Source organism: Erinaceus europaeus, chromosome 1 (assembly GCF_950295315.1).
Source record: "Erinaceus europaeus chromosome 1, mEriEur2.1, whole genome shotgun sequence".
Taxonomy (NCBI): Eukaryota; Metazoa; Chordata; class Mammalia; order Eulipotyphla; family Erinaceidae; genus Erinaceus; species Erinaceus europaeus.
In genome coordinates, this window is record NC_080162.1 from 36,609,691 (window position 1) to 36,632,734 (window position 23,044).

Below are 23,044 nucleotides of genomic sequence, written 5' to 3' on the forward strand. Positions count from 1 at the left end.
CTGTGGTGAAGGGTATGTGTGTTTTCATCAACATAGCCCGTTTCTAGGACTCCCCACAGGATGTGAGGCCCATGGTGGGTCACAGAGGAAGAGGAGAGGCAGGCAGGGAGGGTTGCAGACTGCCTCTGCTTGAGAGTAAGAGTGTGGATCTGAGGGGGCTCCCCTCCCTAGGATAGAGGGTCCTTGCTAGCCTTCTGCCCACACTTCTCACTGCATACACTCCAGTTGGACCCTTCACAGTATAGAGGCCATGGCAGGCCCAATTCCTTTTTGATACTGGGGAACTCAGCTGGGGAGGTGCAGTGTTGAAGAGATTCTACTACTCATTCAGAGTCACCATCATGTGCAGAAGTCTTGGGCACAAGAATTCCCACATGGAACATATCTGCTCTGAATCTAGAACTCTGTCCTCTATGCCTCCAATAGGCTAAGCTCAAGCCACTTTACCTGGAGTCCAAGTCCTTCCAGAAAGGGCATGAGTGACAAGGTCCCTTCAAATTTTCATTTCAGAGAAAGGTCATTAATATTGTAGAAAGATCAAGGTTTATGCTATGGAGTACAATGTGCAATGTTTACATGGTTAAGATTAACTAGCAAACACAAAGTAAAATGTATATGATTCAGCTTCCTTTTCTGTAAAATAATGAGGATCACACAGATTTTGAAGACACACTATGAAGATTTAAATTGAAAAATTCAGGGACATCCTTCCTGAGCACAACACTAGACAATGATACTTCTAAGATGGGAGCTTTGATAACCAAGGAGACAGGGCTCATTGATGAAGAGTCCTTCATCTAGTCTTTCACATAAGACTTCTGTGTGCATGAAGAAATCAAAAATCAGTAACAAGTATTCTAGATTTCAGACACCAGAAGAAACTATCACTTTGGTCAGGTCTCAAGCAAAGGAGCCACATCCTGAAAGCCACCTCTCTTGTCTAGTGTATCAAGAGCACCCATTTTTTATGTCTGTGGCCACAGAAGTAGTTGACTTGGAAAAGACTAGAGATTCTCGTTCTCCCTGAAGTGATATCAGTTGGCTCCCCCTCTCCTGAGCTCTTAATCGGGCTGAACACAGGTGTCCCCTACCTCTGAACAGGGCAGCTGTGGCCTGCTGCAGTTGCCCTGGTGTGGGACATGATCAGCAGTGTGCCAGCGGGCATGGCATGAATCACACTGTGGGACTCACCCACACATGTCCCACTGAGGCAATTCAGGATTCCCAATTCAGATAGGGAGTTGAGTGAATGGAAGGAATTGAGTTCCGTGGCATCTTGATACCCATGATCATCACCCTGTTTGCCGATCCCCTCTCCGAGTGGTTCTGATCCTTCATAGGAACTTCAGAAGTTCAGTGATGGTTGTGCTTCCAGAAGACTTGAAAATGAATGTTGCAAATGATCATCAGAGACTATCTACACACCCATTTCTTCACACCAAGTGTCCGGGCCCCTGTCTTGGATGGGCCAAACATGAATGACTTATGAAGTAAATGAAATCTTTGAGCACCCTGACAAATGGCACTAAGCAGTTAATAGTCAGTGACTAAATCTGACTTTAGGATACTGGGAGAATATTCTGTATAATTTAAGAGAGTATAAGGGATGTCTCTTCTAATTATGGACCATGATGTACTCACACTTTCTTATTGATCTAGTAATTGTTGCAAGTGTACAAAACAGTTATTCCAACTGTTTGGCTACCATTTGGCCTTCCATTCTTTGTGCCTGCCTGTTGCCCAAGCTGGTTACCCTCAGTTATCACCTCCAAAAATAAGGCACCATGTTTTTGATAACTCCTGAATTTAAACTGTTCTTCAGATTTATAGCCTCAGCCCTGAAATATGTATAGGCTTATAGGAGTACTTAGCCTAATTGTACTGACGCACAATTTCAGTCAATAGTTCGTCAACCCCATTCCTGTCACTAGATCCTGCTAAAATAGTGTACTATTTTTGTCTAAACTACATGGGAAGATGTCCCCCAGTTATAAAATCAGCCCTCTTTGGAGTTTCTTTCTTTGTAATGTTGCCCCTAAAGCCTTTTACTTTTTTTTTTTTTTTTATTCCAAGGCATGATCCAACATCTTCCCCCCAACCCTCAATTTCAGACTGCATGGCCTTTCCTTTTTGAAAAACAATGCCTAACAATCACAACTCCCCCTTGGCCAGAGGCCAGACATCCAAGGGTTGGAGCCAGGAGATTAACGGATACACCCGGAGAGGGCAAGGTCAGAGATTGGAACAGTACAGACACATGTTTGTGTCAGATGCCAGACCCCCAAAACACCCAGGAGCACCCATATATGAGAGTCCATGCCTCCCACTTTGAATGACATGTTAAGGCCCTTCAGAACCCATGGGTGAATCATGCCTGTGACATTAATTAATACTAGGCAAAATGTAACAGCAGATCTTGGGAACTAAAAATAGACCTATGCCAACTGATTCATCCCCTGCTGCAGAGTTAGGAGCGCTTTTATCTGCTTCTCTTCTACATTATGGCCTCCCCTCCCTTACCTCCATCTTTGTTGTTCTTGTTTCTCTCATTCTTGCCTAGAAGCTTCAACCTTCTAGAAGAGATGTCCCTACTTGGCTATCCTCCAACCCACAAACATGCTTAATAAGCAAGGAAATCATTTATTTTCCTAGCTCACATGGTTGTGAGCTATGTAATTTGTATTTAATATTTTCTATGCGGATGTTCCTGCCTGTTGCATCACACACAGGACTCTATAGCTTCGTTTCCAATTACAGTCCCTTCTATTTTAAACTTTGTTGATTTCTACTGGGAAGGAAGCCTATTTCATACAGATTAGCTGGACAGCTGGGTCTGATTGCTTCTGATTACCGGGCTTGGGGGCCACTAGGGAAACAGGTTTCCCAAAGTCCCTGGATAGAGAACCAACCCATATGACCCAAAAAGGATGGGTCAGTTCTCATTCCAGGGAGGGAGGGTCAGTAGCCACAGTTGGAAATCAACAGGTCAAGCCAAAGGCAGGGTCAGACCTTAAGCCACATCTCAGACTCAGAAGACTGTGCTGCAAGGTGCAGGAGGGGGTTAAAAGCAATGGGTTCCAAAGCTCCTCAGAGGGGCCAGGTGGGGGACTGTGTCAGAGAGAACTGCGTGTGTTTGGAAGAGAGCATCCATCATGCTTGCCTGATAGAATCAGTCGGGAGGCAACAGACAAGGCTCAATGATTAAGGTCCCTTCCTCTGGCCTGGCAACCCAGACCTGCAGGTGCATAAAGAAATCACAAAGACCTCTCTCACCTTTCAGTGGTCAGTCCACAGGCAGGTGGGGGCTGCCGCGTTCTCCTGAAAACCGGTGGATCCGATGAGGCAGGAGTAATCTCCCTGCTAGTCCCATCTCTGCCTCTGCTTCTCTTTATGCCTTCTCTAGAGAAAACCGAGTGCTGGAAATTGGAAAGGAAAAAAAAAAACAAAACTGTGTGTGTGGAGGGTGGTGGGTGTCGAGGGGGGGTGCTGGGGCAGTAGGGGGTGGCAGAGGGACACCAGGGGGTAGGTGTGCAGCCTGCCCTGGTGTGGGTTCGGGTTTAATGGCCGACGCTGGTGAGCTGGTTTGCCTGCTGAAGCTCACTGCCACTGCAGCTCTGTGTGTGGGCGGCGGCAGCTACACGGCTGGGTTTCAAACCATTACACTGAACATTTGCAAACAGATAAAAAAAAAAAAAAAAAAAACCATCCGGCACAAATGGAAACTTCTGTTTTCCTTTCTCTTTTTGCATTCTGTCCCCTTTTACCTACCCTCTTTGGAGTTCAAAGGAGCACAGTGTGGGTGGGCATGGGCCCCTGCAGGTTCCTCCAGCCACATCACCTTCTTGACCAGCTCTGTGAACTGGTTAGTCAGAACATACAGATGTCCAGCATGGTGTTGAGGATGACTGAGCATTTGGGTGAGAAAGATTCCCTCTGCCCCAGGATCTTGTTCTACATCCAGCTCTGAGGACCACCACTCTTAGACAGTTTGGGCTCCTATATTCGGCCATCTCTTCCCCATTCTGGCTTCAAAACCACCTTAGAATTGGCCACCAGAAGGTCTATGGGGGTGCATTTTCATACCTGGGTGGCACTTTTCCCAAATAATATGCAGTGTACAGTGACATGTGGTACTCCGGGAAAAGGAAAAAGGGTGTTGTGGTCATATTCCTTTAGGAAGTGAGGTATCCTTCACTGTTTTGAGACAGTATAGGGCACATTAGCAGGAAAAGACTCCAAGAAGTTTTGTAATGAAGAATCCTGTTTAACTTGCATAAGCCACCATTTTCAAAATGTGTGAGAATTCCCCTCTTCCTGAATATTACCACAACCAGTGACTACATACTCATGTACACACATCCACATATGCACAAACATTCATACCTGGTCCCTGGAAATGGTGACTTGACCCATATTAATTGGTCCAGCATGAAAATAAGAGAAAGCAGACAAAATCAGTCAGGGTTCACCATCCCATATGGTTATTACTGAACTTGGGACCACAGTTCTGGCATGAGAGGGAAAGTTGAGGAAGTCAGTAGATTACTCAGGGTTGAGGAGTGAGGACTGTCAGAGAATCTTTTCTTCTACCCTGTGGGGGTGCCTACTTAAGTTCTCCAGTCCAAGGAGAGGATTTGCCTATGGCCCAGAATCAACCAAGGATTTGAAAGTGACCTAGCCACACTACAGAAATCAGACAAGATTTCTCTACATGTGGGCATTCATGTGGGGAATAATTGGAGTCAAGTGCAGGTGGGAACAGTGAACAGAGAGTGGGAGAGGAAAAGGTAGCTCTCTGTTGAATTCTTGGACTTTTGTGAGTCATTACTGTACATCTTCCTCTCTAGATCATCATCTTCAGGCCCTTGGGCAAACCCTTCAAGCCTTGGCCTCTTCTGAAAATGGATTTAAGTCAACTGTTCTTAGCTAAGTTTGGTTTTATTTCCCAAACATCTGGCAATACCTAGAGACATTTTTGGTTGCACCTTTGTGTAACAATGCTATTGACATTCTGTGGGTAGAGACTACATACAGATCCTGCTAAATCTCCTATAACCTCCACAATAACCCAGACCCAACATCAACAGTCCCAGAAAACTGGGCCACCTAGTCTGGAATGGTCCTCCATGCCCCCTCAGTGGGCTCAAATGAGACATGTAGGTGTGGACTCTGAGTCAGTGGGAAAGCAGTGCTTTATTTGGTAAGGAAAAAGAGTTCTGTATCATTTAAATGGCACTGAATTTCTAATTGGGTGACAAGACGGAAACAGATGGAAAACAGAGTAAAATCTCTCCTCTTCAGACCAAAAGGAGAGAGAGCCTGCCTGTTTTATAAACACTCCAATTACATGATTGAAAAAAAAAAATAAGAAAAAGAAAGAAAAGAAAAATACCTCCTCTTGCTTAAATACATCAGAGAACTTGAACTCTGTGTGAACATAGTAAAATGGGGGTAGAAAAGCTCTAAAAAGCTTGCATGAGCTTCGACAGATAATCATTGATAATTAGAGCATTTTATAGAATCCATTAAAGAAGCTTTAAACAAAGCTTAAATTATTTGTTGACCTTTCCTTGGAAGGAGGGTAACAGTAGTGCTGGCAACACTAATGCGTCCGGCCTGGTTGGGGGTTTTCTTTTAAAGAAATCATCAGTCAGGCTCACAATATGTTTCTTGGCACACAGCAAATTATTATAGGCCCAATAAAATATAAAGTGAAATGAAAGCTCAGACTCAAAGAAGAGTTGTACCTCTCTCACTCCATATTTGCCTTTCCTAACTCCAGTAGGACCTCCAAGGTAAGATTCGGGGTTAGGTTCAGAAAAAGTCTTCTCCTAATGGTAAAGTCCCAGGTGGAAGTGAGTTCCAGACAGGCAGGTGGGGCCAGACTCATTGTGACTGGTGCAAGGGGAAGGCCGATTTCAGGAATGAAGGAAGAGAGGATCTTTGCTGGGTACTATGCAAGGACAAGTGTACTTGCAAAGAAGCTTTCAAAGAAGAGACGCTAAACCAAGTTTCTGACATGGACAAGGAACAGGGCCAAACCTATCCAGTCACATTAACTCCTTCCACAGACAAAACAGGCAATGAGGACAGTCTACCCCTCTTGACTTTTCCATGTCTTCATTCATCTATCTGCTAACTAACCAGGAAAAGTGATGGCCGTGAATTTGATAACTCCCATGCCAGTCCTTTGCTTGGCCCTAGGACCAACATGATGAAGAGAGAATTAAAAGCCCTGTCTATCTAAGGTCTAAAGTGACTTAGAATAGGGCTTGGAGATAGCTCACCTGGTAGAACATGAGCCTTACAAAATGTGATACCTCTAGGTTTGAGCCCTTGCTCAACCTTGCTTCATGAAAGAAACATGGTACCAAAAAAGTTGCATAGGTAGCAGAGTAGTACTATAGTCTCTCTCTTCTCTCTCTCTCTCTCTCTCTCTCTCTCTCTATATATATATATATATATATATATATATATATATATATATTCCTCTCCCACACTTTCTTTCCCTCCCACCCTCCCTCTACATGAAATAAAAAGAATGAAAATTTGCCCTAAGAGTGGTGGCATTACATATGTGCAGTGCCCCAGAAGTACAAAATAAATAAAGTTAGTTAGGGTAATGAGGAGAAAAATAATTTTTTTTGAAAAGAACATCCTATTAATTCAGTCCTTCATTGGCTAAAATTTGAGTCTTTCCTATGTAATGCGCACTATTCAGGGGTGGGGGGGAATTATGCATACGCTAATTAACACAAAAAACTACGAAGGAAACAGAACAATATTATGAAGCTTTAGCTGGAGTATATTTCTGATCAAAAACTAAAGCTGAGGCCACCTCTCTTTTTGAAAAGGAGTTAGGAAGTACCAGATGTTAAGACCTATTCATCATGACAGACTGTTTAAATGGGAGTAGCTTCTCTGTTTGTCAATGTGTTATCCATCTCTGGTTCTGTGTGACCTAAAGTCATGTTATACTCTACAACTGTTATGAAATACTGCTTGGTGATTGGGAGATCTGCTTGTCTCACATGATCTATAGATGGCCTCATAAATGGACAGAATTACCCTATAGGTCAACCCATAGCTGCAAATCATCTTATAGATGAACTCTTGTGGAGTCAAAGAGCACCACTGAGTCACACCAGATTAGAAAGCAGATCCATGTCAGTGTCCTAAAACAAGAATGACCATCATTCTCTGCAGGACCCCTTTCCCAGTACAGGGGTACTGTGAGAAGATGTGCGGGCCAATCTGGTAGCTCAGAAGATCATGTCTCATGGTACACTGATGAAGCTTTTTGGTTGCAGCAGTTAAATTTTTAATTTAATTTAGACATCCCTAACAGTTGTGTTTCCCTTTTAATTGAATTTTAATAGCCAATTTAAGTAAAATATTAATTTTGTTCTTAGAGTTATATGGAAATATGTGAACTAGAACAGTGAAAATGACTTTAAAAAAGAAAAAAACACTAGAGTGAATACTAATATTGAGACTTTATAGTAATCAAGACAGTGGTATTGATGGAGATAAACACATAGGTCAATAAAACAGAATAAGGAAGCTAGAAATAGACCAACACAAATATGCTTCACCGATTTTGACAAAGGTGCAAAACCAATGTAATGAAGGAAGGATAATCATTTCAACAAATTGCACTGGAGTAATTGGATACCTTCAGCAAATAATAAAGGAAAAATCTATGCTTAATTCCACCCACAGTAGCTCATTATGGATGGTGGATTTAAATGTAAAACTTTTAGATGAAAACATGGGAAAAAGACATGGGGGGCTGAGCTTAAGGCAAAGGTTTCTAACACATAGCCCCAAATAGGTGATCCATAAAAGAAAAAAAAATCAATAGATGAGATTTCATTAAAACTCCATCTTTTGCTCTGCAAAAGACCCCCTAATAGGCTAAAAAGTAAGCTTTATTCAATAAGTCATGCTGGGACAATTGGACATCCATAGTGAAAAAAACTGAACCTGGACAGAAGTCATATACTGTTCACTAAAATTAATTCAAATGTGATACAAAAGTTGTAGAAAACAACATTGGAGAGAACTTAGTTGGTCTTAAGCATAGCACTAACTGTTGGACTCAACAACAAAGGCACACTCCAAGAAAGAGTTGATAAGCTGGGCTTTGTTAAAATTAAAAACTTCTGTTCTGCAAAAGACAACAGCAAGAGAAGGAGAAGAAAAGTCACAACTGACAAAGGACTCATATCCAAACATCTATAAAAACTTCTTGAAGTCAACAGTAATAAAAACATAGCAACTTTAAAATGGACTATATAGTTTAATAGACACCTCACAAGATGACATACACATAGCAAGCAGACATTTGAAAGGATATTTTGTATCATACGTCATTAGGGAAATATTGATGATGGGTGTGGCATGGAATTATCCACTGTAATCTTACTGTCTTGTAACCCACTATCAATCAAAATTGAAAAATGGAAAAAAATAGCTAAAAATTTTCTTTTAATTTAAATAGTGGGAGTCGGGCTGTAGCGCAGCGGGTTAAGCGCAGGTGGCACAAAGGACAAGGACCGGCATAAAGATCCCGGTTCCAACCCCGGCTCCCCACCTGCAGGGGAATAGCTTCACAGGTGGTGAAGCAGGTCTGCAGGTGTCTATCTTTCTCTCCTCCTCTCTGTCTTCCCCTCCTCTCTCCATTTCTCTCTGTCCTATCCAACAACGACGACAACAACAATAATAACTACAACAATAAAACAACAAGGGCAACAAAAGGGAATAAATAAATAAAATAAATAAATATTTAAGAAATCCCAGTTCGAGCCCCCGGCTCCCCACCTGAAGGGGAGTCGCTTCACAGGCGGTGAAGCAGGTCTGTAGGTGTCTGTCTTTCTCTCCCCCTCTCTGTCTTCTCGTCTTCTCTCCATTTCTCTCTGTCCTATCCAACAACAATGACATCAATAACAACAACAATAATAACTACAGCAATAAAACAACAAGGGCAACAAAAGGGAATAAATAAATAAATATTAAAAAAAATTTAAATAGTGCTGTCAACTGCTGACCATGATATAAAAAAAGCCCACTGTTTACATAAATGTGAAATATAACAGTCATTCTTAAAGACATTCTGATAGTTTCTTATGAAATTAAATATTCATTTACCAAACAATTCAGTAATTTCACATTGTATCATTTATCTAAAGAAATTAAAACTTAGCTTCACCTTTTCAAAGGTTTATGTGTGTTATATATGCAATATTCAGTATCTAGAACCAATGCAAATGTCCCTCAACAAGTGAATGACAAAAAAAAATGTTGCAACAGTATAAAACCATGGAATATTATTCAGCAATAAAAAAGTGATAAAATTCAACAAGTTGGTTAAATCTCAAGGGTATTATTCTTAGTAGAGAAAAACAATAATACATACTGTATGATTCCATTAATGTAACATTTGCAAAATGATAAATATGTAGATATGAAGAAATTGATTCATGATGTCAAGGAGTAGAGGGAGGAGAGTAGGATAAGAGCCCATGAAGGGATAATTCTGTATCTTCAAAGTGTACATATCAGATAGCAGTACATAGACCTACACATACATACACACACACCACACACACACACACACGCACACACACGCACACACACACACACACACACACACATAGTGAAGACATGCAAAACCTGGTGAGACCTAAACAAAGGCTACAGTCTAAGTAATGATATTGTGCCTGTTTCTACTTTCCACTTTTATACTGTACTTTCTATACTAAGATGTTACCTTATATGGAAACTCCTAAACAAACTTAAAATAGAAATACCATATAACCCAGCAGTCCCAGTCCCAATCATTTATTTAAAGGACATGAAAACACTAATTTAAAAGACATTTGTATATGTTCACAGTAGTGAAACATGAAATAAACCTCAATGTCCATCAACAGATGAAGAAGCAAAGGAGTTCTGGCATATATGCTCAGTGTAACACTACTCAGCTACTAGATGAAATTATGCCTTTAGGTGATTATGCTAAATGAGTTAAATCAGGAAGTGAAAGATAATTACATGTTGGTTTTGTCAGAAGACTCCCTTACCTGAGGCTCCAAGGTCCTGGGTCCAATCCCCCCACACCAGCATAATTCAGAGCTGAGCAGTGAATATAGAAAGGCAGGAAGAAAGGGAAAGAGACAGAGAAAGAGAGAGAGGAAGGAAGGCAGGCAGGCAGTTACTGGATGTTTACACTTTTATGTGAAGTATAAAATAATCAAAGATAATTAACTGGAAAAAAATCTTAGACCCTGTAAAAACTATGAGATTTAAGGGGAGAAAAGTAGTATGTGGAACGGGCAGTTGACAGTGAGGTGACACTAGAATTTTGGTGGTAGGTAGATGAAACTTATATACATATTAAGGTAGGAAGTTGTACTCCCAAGTTTATATAAGAGTGAGAACCAATGATAATTGGCTCCTTAGTGAAACTGAGGAAGAGAGATTACCCTGCCTACAAAATAACTCACTTGGATAGTGACTCACCTGGATAGTGTGTTGTTTTGCCACTCATGAAGCCCAGGCTTGAGCCCTGCTTCTTCCACATTGAAGGAAATTTTGGTTTTCTCTCTCTCTCTCTCTCTCTCTCCATATATATGTCTATACTTTAAAAATGTTACTATCTAAACTAGGTTAAGTGTTAACTATCTCTGTAGCTATCTTTTATCCTCTAATTATTGAAAAATAAAAATATACAAAAGAAAAAATAATAATTAAATTGTGGTTCAGAGACTTCACAAGTTCAGTAGAAAAAATATGATGACCACATAGATGTGCCCAAGTTCTGAGTGTTCCCTTGGAGCTGATGACTTTGCCCCAGCAGTAGAACTTGTGGGTATATGGGCCATAAACACGTATTAGGTATCAGAAGTAAAACCTTTGTCCTTCTCTAGATTAGAGCACCTTGAATTTAAAATCCCAGTGGCCTCTGAGACCAAGAGAGCCAACTTTCTAAATGGTCAGAGACGCTATTTAAACTGAGCAGAAACTGAGTTGAATGACACAGCAGATGTCTTTGTGATAGGAGTAACCTCAGACAGAAATACCACATTTCATCAACTCTAAGACACACAATTGCATGAAGCACCATTATTTTTTGTTCTACTATGAAAGAAAACTACACTGCCAATTAAACCATAACACAATGCTTCCTTATCACTTAGAATTTTTAATTTTACTTATTGAAAGAGCTCTTTGAGACTTAATTAGACAGATTTTTTATCACATTTTACTATTGTGCATACATAAAAATGAAAATACAAGTGAAATAAATTGGTTGTTATTCCTCAAACTTCTTTATACTGAGTCCAACTCTTCTGAATCACTTTTCAACTCAGATTCATCAGTGTCTGGATTTTTTGGTTGTTTTATTTTCCATACTCCCCTCCCCCCCGACCCCGTGCATTCCTCTATAGCACCAGTGATGTAGCATTACTTAAAAGAATCCAGGAAAGAACTGAAAGTTGTCAAGTGCTGTGCTCTTAAGCAGACTATAGAATTATACACAGTGGTGCTGTGTTGGTTCCCACTTTAGCAAGGTGGCTAAACATGTATAATTTTCTCAAGTTTCCCACTCTATCCTTATAACCATCACATTCATCATAGTTTAAAAAAAAATAGGCTCTCTGTGTAATTTTTTATTTCCTCCCAGTGTGCCCTAATTGGTCAATTGTACATCAGTTATTTGTATTAGCAGCAGAAGGGAAATTCAGACTTGAATGATGGTCAGTTTGATGTTTATACATTCAGAGACAATGCAGCTACACTCTGATCTTCATAACACACAAAGAATCATAAAATCCACCCTGATTTCAGAAATATAAACACAAGACACTGTTCATCTTAGAAACAATGGCAGTTACATCAGACAAGAAACTAATCACCAAAATATATAAAGAGCTCAGCAAACTTAGGACCAAAAAAGCAAATGACCCCATCCAAAAATGTGCAGAGGATATGAACAAAACATTCACTACTGAGGAGATCCAAAAGGCTAACAAACATATGAAAAACTGCTCTAGGTCACTGATTGTCAGAAAAATGCAAATTAAGACAACACTAAGATACCACCTCACTCCTGTAAGAATGGCATACATCAAAAAGGACAGCAGCAACAAATGCTGGAGAGGATGTGGGGACAGAGGAACCCTTTTACATTGCTGGTGGGAATGTAAATTGGTACAGCCTCTGTGGAGAGCAGTCTGGAAAACTCTCAGAAGGCTAGACAGGGACCTTCCATATGATCCAGTAATTCCTCTCCTGGGGTTATACCCCAAGGACTCCATAACACCCAACCAAAAAGAGGTGTGTACTCCTATGTTCATAGCAGCACAATTCATAATAGCTAAAACCTGGAAGCAACCCAGGTGCCCAACAACAGATGAGTGGCTGAGAAAGCTGTGGTATATATACACAATGGAATACTATGCAGCTATCAAGAACAATGAACCCACCTTCTCTGACCCATCTTGGACAGAGCTAGAAGGAATTCTGTTAAGTGAGCTAAGTCAGAAAGATAAAGATGAGTATGGGATGATCCCACTCATCAACAAAAGTTGACTAAGAAGACCTGAAAGGGAAACTAAAAGCAGGACCTGACCAAATTGTAAGTAGGGCACCAAAGTAAAAACCCTGTGGTGAGGGGTAGACATGCAGCTTCCTGGGCCAGTGGGGGGTGGGAGTGGGTGGGAGGGATAAGTCACTGTCTTTTGGTGGTGGGAATGGTGTTTATGTACACTCCTAGCAAAATGTAGACATATAAATCACTAATTAATATGAGAGGGGGAAAATCAATTGTATGTCTCAAAGTTTATCAAAACACAAACTGAATCTTTTTATTATATAGGCTGTGTATTTGATATGCAGACTCTCTCAAAAGCCTAGACCAAGTATATCAGAAGCATCCAATAGCATAGCTATATACAAGATACTGGGTACTGTACAGCAAACCCTAACAAAAGGACTTTTCAAAGTTAACCCAATTACCAAATAATGTGATGATAACATTAACTATCGATTGTTTTTTTGAACCCTAATACAGCAGGAACCTCACATCTCCACTATAGAGCCCCTACTTCCCCCAGTCCTGGAACCTTTGGATAGGGCCCACTTTCCCGTATGCCTCTCCCAATCTATATCAAATAATATTGCATCTGCCGATCACAACCTAACCAACGCAACGATTGCCACCTCAACATGCTTCACTTCAGACTGTGTCCAGAGACTTCACTTGTGGAATGACAACCCTTCAGCTTCATTACTCGGGTGAGACCTTTCCTTTCTAGTATACTCTAATTTCATCTCAGGTGGTTCACTTTCTAACAAAGTCCCCAAACCTAGATATACACCAGTTTCTGTGAGAGAGAGCATATGTTCACACGTATCCATAAACTACTGCAAAATATATACCTGAAAGCAGAAGTACACTAGAGTTTGCAGTGAGTACCTCCCTAACACTTCCTCTCCACTATCCCAAGCTTTGGGTCCATGATTGCTCAACAATTTGTTTGGCTTCATATGTTAACTCTCTTTTCAGTCACCAGGTTCCAGATGCCATCAGGATGCTGGCCAGGCTTCCCTGAATTGAAGACCCCACCAATGTGTCCTGGAGCTCAGCTTCCCCAGAGACACACCCTACTAGGGAAAGAGAGAGGCAGACTGTGAGTATGGACTGACCAGTCAACGCCCATGTTCAGCGGGGAAGCAATTACAGAAGCCAGACCTTCTACCTTCTACAACCCACAATGACCCTGGTTCCATGCTCCCAGAGGATTAGAGAATGGGAAAGCTATCAGGGGAAGGGGTGGGATATGGAGATTGGGTGGTGGGAATTGTGTGGAGTTGTACCCCTCCTACCCTATGGTTTTGTTAATTAATCCTTTCTTAAATAAAAATAATAATAAAATAATTTAAAAAAGAAACAATGGCAGTGAAGCAAAGGAACAATAAACAAAATCATACCCAATGGTCTTAGTGCTATGAAGAAAATAAAACAGTGAAATTACAATCGGGGTGACTATAAGGAAGGTGGACAAAGAGGATCATTCTAAATAGAGAATGATTTATTTTTCTTCACTTTTTATTAGTGATTTAATATTGACTTACAAGGTTGTACGATAACATGGGTATACTTCCATATAGTTCCCACTGAGGAGAAACTAATTGAAATTAGTCTAAAAGCACATAGGAAAGTACCTAAGCAAAAAAAAAAAAAAAAATTCAGAGAAAGCATCCCTCACAGTATCAGCAGAAATTAGATTGTGCTGCAGAATAAAGAAGTCCTAGACATTAAGGATATAAAATGACAATGGTTTATTTCTCATTTATACTTCATGTCCACAGTCTCATCAAGACCCAAGGTTAATGAAGAATCCACCATCTGGAAAATCTCCAATTCCTATGGCAAAAGGCAAGGAAAAAGGTACATTCCATGCCAATTCTAAAATCATTTGCCCAAAAATCACTAATGTCCCCCTGTCCCAATTACTTCAGTAAAAGCAAGTTACTAGGGCTGCATAAGGGGTTTAGTGGGAAATGCAGAGCAATTCACCATGTAATTGTGCAAAGAAACAAAAAGATTTAGTAAAACATCAGTAACAGTGACCACACAGGCATACAGAAAACAAAGGAGAGTCAAGCGAGATGGAAAGAATGAGGAGCAAAGAAGATTGGAAACCAAGGGGCAGGGGAAGGCCAGTATTATTTGAAAGGGAGATATGAAGTGGAAACAAGTGATAAGACAACAGCCCATGAAGAGTGAAGACAAGTCCAGTCACACTCTAGAAACTGTGACTTTGTCCTGTGACCTCAAATGCCTGTAGAAGAATTTAAGCAAATAATTATAATTCTATAATGAGGTGGTTGAATTGCATCTGATTTCCACAAATCAGATTTTCAACCAAGTCTTCCAAAATGTTTTAAAATCAGTGTTAATCACAGTTTTCAGTTAATACCTTTACTTTAGTGTTTCTTTAAATACTTACTGTGTCTCAGCATTAATCCTGCAATTAAATAATTAATATGCATTTAACACCTGGCACCTAGAATTTTCAAAATAATGCTGTGGTGAAAACAGGTAAATAGTGAGTGAGTCAGTGGCCCTGAGGACTTTCCTGGGATAATGAGGGATGGAAGGGCCCAGCTCTCATCATTTGAGACCCCCTCCCCCAATTTTTTTGAATAGGAAAAAATTAATGTAGAATCAGAGACAAGCCATCTTAGAATAACAGAGTTGTGCCCATGGGAAATTACAGACCCTCTCGGGCCCCTCCACCCAACACAGGTTTTGTGATTTTGTTGGTGATAATCCACCTGACTGGAGACTCTACCAAGGTGTTACCATATTGGTGCTGCCATTGAAAACTATGGGTAAGCTGGGCCTTCACCATTCCCACTTAACACAGTGGCTTTATAAAGTTTGATCCACAAAGAAAACCTGAAAGGACAGTTTAAAGTTGACTACCTCTTGGAAACCAGAGGTGTCAAGTGACATATCCACATGCCCAGATCTTCACCCCGGCCTCCTCAATGAATAAAAGTAAAGAGGTAATTTATCACACATACTGGAAAAAGTCATGAAAATGCAAGATAGATATTTTTTTCTTGGATATAGTGTTTCATTGATTCACTTCCCAAAAGGATTTATTGGCAATGAAATACCATTCATTAAAACAGATGAAACCTTGCCTTCTGCTATAACACAGACAGAGCTTAAGGAAGTCATGTTATATGAAATTAGTCAAAAGGAAAACATAAAACACCAGACCATCTCATTCATAAATAATAAAATATAAAGTGAGGAAAGTGAAGGAACAGAAAAGGCAAACAAAACAAATGCTAAGACTCTGATACAGAACTGAGATTACCAAAGGGGAGAGGAAGAGTAATAGAAGGAGATTCAGGGGACTGTGGTGGGGAAAGAATAGTATCCTGACAGGGAGGCATGGTATGTGTTAGCACATAACTAGAGGAAAGGTAAAACTGAACACCTGAAACATGTAGTCTTGTAACTGTATTATTATATCAGTTAATTTTTTTCCTATCTCATAAAATGGCTCTGTGGGGTGTGTGTGTGTGTATGTGTGTGTGTGTGTGTGTGTGTGTGTGTGTGTGTGTGTGTGTGTGTGTGTGTGTGTGTTTGGCTCAATAAAGATAACTACCAAAAATGCATTTGTATTACAGCAGTAGCAAAATAGTTATGCAAAAAGATTTTCATGCCTGAAGTACCAAATATCCCATGTATAATTTCTAGTACCACCATAAATCAGAGCAGGGCTTTAGTAAATAATAATAATAATAATGGGGCAGGAGGCCCTGCCATGTTGCCCTCCAAGGGTTTAGAGTCTACTGAGGAAGAAAAGAATATGGCTGTATTCTAACATGTTATTCTAGAATGGGCCAAACACCAATTAAGTTGGAAATTCAGAAGGGAGGAGGGATTAGATCGGAGACTAAAATCAAGAGGGAGCTACAGTATCTATCATAGAGAATCAATGTTCAGTGAGAACTTGAAACTGAGAAACAAGCTGGATGGGAGAAGTTCTCACACACTCTAGGGTCATAAAACAGCTGGTATCCTACTGTTCCCCTTAATTTCTTGGTGGTTTTAGAGAACAAAAGTTCTAATTTTTCTTTCTTTCTTCCTTTCTGTCTTCCTTTCTTTTTCTTCTTCTTCTCCTTCTTCTCCTTCTTCTCCTTCTCCTTCTCCTTCTCCTTCTCCTTCTTCTTCTTCTTCTTCTTCTTCTTCTTCTTCTTCTTTTCATCTCTGTGGCTTTGCCACTTGAAGCTGACTTTTTCAGACAAAGGCAAATAGGAAAAGAAATGACAGCATTGAAACTTCCTTCAATGCAATGGGAACTGTCCTCAAACTTGGGTCATTCACATGGCAAAGCTATTCAAGAGAAATATTTCATTGACCCAGATTTATTTATTCTATGAAGGGGAAGAGAGAAAGAATGAAAGAGAAAGTGGAAGAGAATGGCACACAGCACTACTCTGGCACATGCATTCCTAGGGACGGAACACAGGGCATCAAGCATGCAAAGTCCTAAACTTTACTTGCTGAGCCACCTCTCTAGCCACTAGAAGGCAAAATTCTATACATGTGCCCAAGATTCCCAGTCCCACATTATTGCATGAGTCCACAAAGTTTGCAGAGATAAAGAGACTCTGCAGTCAGCTGACTTTAAAGTAGAGTATTCTAGATTATACAGGTGAAGCCCCTAAAAACAGAAGAGGAAAGCTGAGATGCATGTGAAGAAAGCAAACAACAAATCAGCACTGGGGTAGGAGAAATTTAAAACACAAAGACTCAACCACAGACACTGGCTTTCAAGGGAATTATGACCTGGGTAATGTGCATGGTTTCAAAAACTGAAAATGCTGCGAACCTACAGAAAACAGAAAGTGGAGACCTTAGTCTAACAGTGGTCTGAATTCTACCAACCACCTAAATAAGCCAGGAAACAATTTCTTCCCCAGAGGCTCTAGACAAAAACACAGTCCTGTAGACTTCTGTATTTTAGACTTTGTAGGACTCAGAGCAGAAACCCAGTGAAACCCCGCAGATGATGAGATAATAGTTAAGTGTTGCTATGGCAGCAAGAGAGAATGAGTACAGTGACCTTGGTCAAGTTCCTTCACTGTAACTCATTCTCTTGAAGGATCAAAACAATGTTATTTCTTAGTACAGTTAGGTGTCTGAAAGGAGATCGTTCACATGACAGGTGTGAAGGAAACGATCAACAGATGGCTTCAGTTATGATAAGGAAGGTTCTTATCCCCATGTTGGAGATGGCAGGACCATGAAGACACATGGAAATGGGCACTTTTTTATTATCTTTATTTATTGGATAGAGACAGCCAGAAATCGAGAGGGGAGGAGGTGAAACAGAGAGACACCTGCAGCACTGCTTCATCACTCACAGCTTTCCCTCTTCAGGTGGGGACTAGAGGCTCAGACCTGTTCTTGCATGTAGTACAACTTGACCCTGAGATACTTTCCATGCATAAACATCATTCCACCACAACTTTCTGAGTCAGATTTTTTTTTTTGTGTCTTGACGGTTACCACTAGGGCTCGGTGCTTGCACTACAAATCCACTGGCTTCTGCAGCATTTCTTTCTTTTTTTCTTTTTTGATAGGAGAAATTGTGAGAGGAGGGGAAGATAGAAATGGAAAGAGGGGGGCAGGCAGTAGCACACTGTGTTAAGTGCACATGTTGCAAAGCGCAAGGACCAGCATAAGGATCCTGGTTCCAGCCCCCACTCCCCACCTACAGGGGAGGTCACTTCACAGGTGGTGAAGCAGTTCTGCAAGTGTCTGTTTTTCTCTCCCCCTCTTTGTCTTCCCCCTCTTTCGATTTGTCTCTGTCCTATCCAGCAACAACATCAGCAGTAATGACAACAACAACAACATCAGCAGTAATGACAACAACAACAACAAAATGGAGAAAATGGTCTCCAGGAGCAGTGGATTCATAGTGCAGACCCAAGCCCCAATGAAAAACCTGGAGGCAAAAAAAAGGGGGGGGGGAGGGAAGGAAAGAAAAGACAAAAGAAAGGAAAAGAAAAAGAGAGGAAAGAAAAGGAAAAGAAAAGAAAAGAAAAGAAAAGAAAAGAAAAGAAAAGAAAAGAAAAGAAAAGGAGAGTGATCCGGAAGGTGGCAATGGATAAAGCACTGAACTCTCAAGCATGAGGTCCCGACTTCAACTCCCTGCAGCACATGTACCAGTGTGATGTCTGTTTCTTTCCCTCCTCCTATCATTCTCATTAATAAATAAATAAAATATTTTTTAAAAAGAAAAGAAAGGGAAAGAGAAAGAGAAAGACACCTGCAGACCTGCTTCACTGCTTGTGAAGTGACCCCTCCCCTTGCGGGTGGGGAGCCCCGGCTAGAAGCGGGATGCTTGCAGGGGTTCTTAAGATTCATACTATGTGCCCTTAACCTGGTGTGCTACCGCCTGCCCCCCACAGATTCTTTTCTTAACTCCATTTGTGAAAGAGGAAACTGAAGCACAATGAGAGTAAATAATTTTCTCAAGTTTATAAGTAAAACTGAGACTCCAAGCCATGTGGCTCCAGAGCTCTGAGAGGAAGAAATCTAGGTGCACATATCTCACGCTGTTGCAGAAAAAATCTGAAAGCCTAGGAACTGCATGGTCAGTCCACAGTCAGCTGGCTCCATAAGAATAGCAGGTCCTGTGTCCAGACAGTGAAAATCACAAAACTTTTTGGGCTTAGCCCTCAGAAGAACTGGTGGTTCACTTTTAATCTGCCCAGGCTATAGGGAATCCCTGTGTCTCACTGCTTGGCTGCCAAGACCAGGCAACACAGGAGAAAGGCCATAGCTTTTCATGTTTAAAGAAAACTGAGAGAAAAGTAGACCCTTTATGCTCATGATAACAATTTCTTTGGCTTTATATGTTAACTCTCTCTTCAGCCACCAGGTTCCAGATACTACCATGATGCCAACCAGATTTCCCTGGACAGACAATCCCACCAATGTGTCCTGGAGCTCTGCTTCCCAAGAGCCCTTCCCCACTTGGGAAAGAGAGAGGCAGGTTGGGAGTATGGATCGACCTGTCAACACCCATGTTCAATGGGGAAGCAATTACAGAAGCCAGACCTTCCATCTTCTGCACCCCATAATGACCTTGGGTTCATACTGCCAGAGGGTTAAAGAACAGGAAAGCTATCAGGGGAGGGATGGGGTACAGAGTTCTGGTGATGGAAAATGTGGGGAGTTGTACCCCTTTTATCCTATGGTTTTGTCAGTGTTTCCTTCTTATAAATAAATTAAAATAAAATAAAAGTAGACCCAAGAAGATCATTGGAGGAATTTCACTTACTTAGCATTATCAGCTCCCTCTAGTTGCCAGACCATCCTTGGTGCTAGGTCACAGTCATGAGCATGATGGACATTATCCCTGCAAGGAGATTAGAACAAGAAACAAGTAAAATAAAAAAAGAAAATAAGGTCAGTATGGACAGAAGACACAGCCCTAGGCTTGGGTCCCAATTTCAGTTTCCAGTCCTACAGAGGGGCTACAGGGAGAAGAAGACATTAATTGCTACTAATACAACCCTCTCCACTGTCGATTAAGATTCTAGGCACTGTTGTCCATGTTAAGATGACCTTCAGCGCCACTAAAAGTCTCTCAAGGAGCTGGTGCAAAGACCAGACTAGGATGTTCCCTGGGAATTAAAGAAGGACATCCAAGTAGCCACATGACCTGACTTCTGGGTGCTAGTCTTCTTTGCTGTTTGCCAACTATCCACACTTTATGGCAAGGATACCCTAAACTTTGAAACCCAGGAAGGACAAAGTGTAGGTCATTTGTGACCTAAAGTATAATGGAAGAGAAAAGGTGGGGGAGCATAAGGTCCCCTTCCTGGGAGCCACTAAGTAAAGGTCTCCAGCCTTAATCACTAACCTGCTGCCTTCTCTGAGCCTGTCTCCTAAATTCAAAAAAAGATACTAGAGAGGGATCTGAGTCACCTACAGATCGTCAATGCTTACTTCTTCGTCACTTACTCAGCTGTAGTTCAGGCTTACTGTGGGCTCAGCCCTGCATTCATTGCTATAAATTGATGCTTTCAATTCCCTTTTTTACCTAGCAACTGTCAAATCAAGTCACACACAGGGCCACCTGGGCTGCTCTGGTTCTGCATGGAATGACTACATGTAGATCTGCCTTAATGTATATTGCTTTAAATCACAGCAAAAAAAAATTGACTTTGGGTTCAAACTTGACAGGTGAGGTATGTTTTCCTACTGGAAAAACAAGCAGAGTGGCTGCCCAAGACAGCCCCACAGAAGTCACATGGGACTAGAGGTTGAATAGATCCTAACAGATCTGTTGAGAAGCTTCCAGCTGCGGTAAGCAGCATAAGGGATCCCTGTTAGGCTCTGGGAGCCTCAACACAGCAGGACTCAGCCTGGTGGGAGTTTTGCTTGGCCTACCCTGACTGGCAAGACCAGAGAAGAAGCCTGTCACCCCTAACTGGTTTACTGTCTTCCCAGTCAAAGGGTGTTAGACATAGCAGAACATTTGCAGAAGATTCATCAATTTAGTAATCCAGCAGTTTTCAAATAAGTATGAAAAGAGCAAAGAACGCAAATGAAAAAAAAAAAAAAAAAAACACAGGCAAAAGCATTTCCCAAAGGCATAGAAATATACAAAAAGAGACTTCTCTGGGATTATCCAGAGAAAAGCAAATATTTGCTTTATCAAGAAAGTAATAATAGTCTAGGGCCATACCACCCTGAGCACGCCTAATCTCCTCTGATCTTGGAAGAAACTAATAATAGGGCAGGGGTAAATAGCATAATGATTATGCAAAGAGACTCTCATGTCTGAGGCTCCAGGTTCAATTCCCTGCACCACCATAAGCCAGAGCTAAGAAGTACTCTGGTAAAATAATAATAATAATAATTATACAAAACTACTAAGTGGAAACAATTTATGCATTCCTGTGTTTACTACATCACCATTTACAACAGCTAAGAACTACAAACAACGTTAGTAGCCTTCACTGGTGAATGGATAAAGAAGATGTGGTACATCTACTCAGCTACAGAGAAAGCTAAAGTCCTGCCATTTGCAACAATATGAATGAAGTGAGTCAGAAAAAAAAAAAGACAAGCACTATATTTAATTTTGCTTGTTGGTATATAGCGAAAACAAACTGGTAAACAGTAAAATAATAATAACAACATATATTTTTGGGCAATAAAGACCAATTAGTGGTTATCACATAGGAAGGGGAAAGATAAGGAGCCTGAAGAGAGGCAAAAATAGAACAAAAGTAGGGATCCTGATGGTGGTGCACCCAGTAGCGTGTACATGTTGCCATGCTCAGGGACCCAGGTTCAAACCTCAGCCCCCACTTGCTTCTTGAATGGTTAAGCAGTGCTGAAGTGATCTCCATTTTCTTCTCCCTCTCTGTTACCTCTTTCTTTCTCAGTTTCTGTCTCTAGTCAATAAAATAATTTTTTAAAAACAATCAGGACAAAGGGGACATACATGTCGATTTTCAACACTCTTGAGACCTACATCATGTCATGTAATACTGCTCCAATTTTTAAAAAGAGGGGCAAGAACAAGTGAAAATGAGATGGGAAAAAGGCAGAGTACTGCTGACACTGAGTGACTAACAGTGTTAGGAAGCAGTCCTATGGACGGATACGGACAATGGTCCTATTCCTGGGCTCCACTGGCATAGTGATTAGTGATTAATGCATTTTCTGTCTGACAACATCATGAAACAGCTCCACAAGATGCACTTTGAAGGGTTTCTTGTTGAAGCCAGAAATGCAATGTCCCCTCCAAAAGAAAAGTGACAACATAAAAAAATAAATAATAAAAGTCCTGAAGATCTAAATGAACTGTCTATACAAAGAAATGTAATAATGCAGGCACTTCAAATGCCTGGCTAACATTTTTTTTTTCTTTTTACTGAGAAAGATGTCTATCATATTATTGGGCAGAAAAATAGAAAGTTACAGAACAGCACACAATGACAACATTCCCATTTGTTCAAAATTGCCCACACACGGGAGTGCACATGTCTGTACACAGTGAGACAGGACAATGTTACCCCTCTGTGGAGGACAACTGGCAGGATTTTAATTTCCATCATTATGCTTTCCTGTGCAGCTTGGGTTCTTTACAGTGATCATGGATCATTTTTATAATCAAAAGTACAATAAAAACGGTTTCCATTTGAAGAGAGCGAATTCAATGAGGCACAAAGAATTCAGGCTCTCTAAAAGCCTTCACTCACTATGCCTGGCTGCAAGATAAATTTGCCTCCTCCTTAGGAACAAGAACTCTACAAGGCCATTGCTGCTCACATCAGTATATGCTGCAGCCTATGTCACCATCACCACCATTACACACACACACACACACACACACACACACACACACACACACATACACGACCTCTCCAAGCAATTTCTACCCACAGCCAAACAGCAAGCCTCTTTGCTTTCAGCCCAGAG

The 23,044-nt window shown here is 40.9% G+C and overlaps 1 protein-coding gene and 1 long non-coding RNA gene across 3 annotated transcripts in view; one reads left to right on the plus strand and one right to left on the minus strand.

The window, feature by feature from the left end:
- ZNF831 (zinc finger protein 831) overlaps nucleotides 1-4,432 on the minus strand; it is a 150,116-nt gene extending 145,684 nt beyond the window's left edge. Inside the window, exons 1-2 of one of the 2 annotated variants that reach the window (XM_060181397.1) lie at nucleotides 4,384-4,432; nucleotides 3,274-3,416 (exon numbers count right to left, since the gene is read on the minus strand). The gene's annotated coding sequence lies outside the window, so the exon portion shown is untranslated. Of the gene's footprint in view, nucleotides 1-3,273; nucleotides 3,417-3,768; nucleotides 3,830-4,383 lie in introns of those variants that run through there. The other variant, XM_016190863.2, reaches the window with a different exon arrangement.
- Nucleotides 1-23,044, plus strand: part of LOC132535518 (uncharacterized) — a 251,918-nt gene that overhangs the window by 91,388 nt on the left and 137,486 nt on the right. The gene's annotated exons all lie outside the window — the stretch shown is intronic.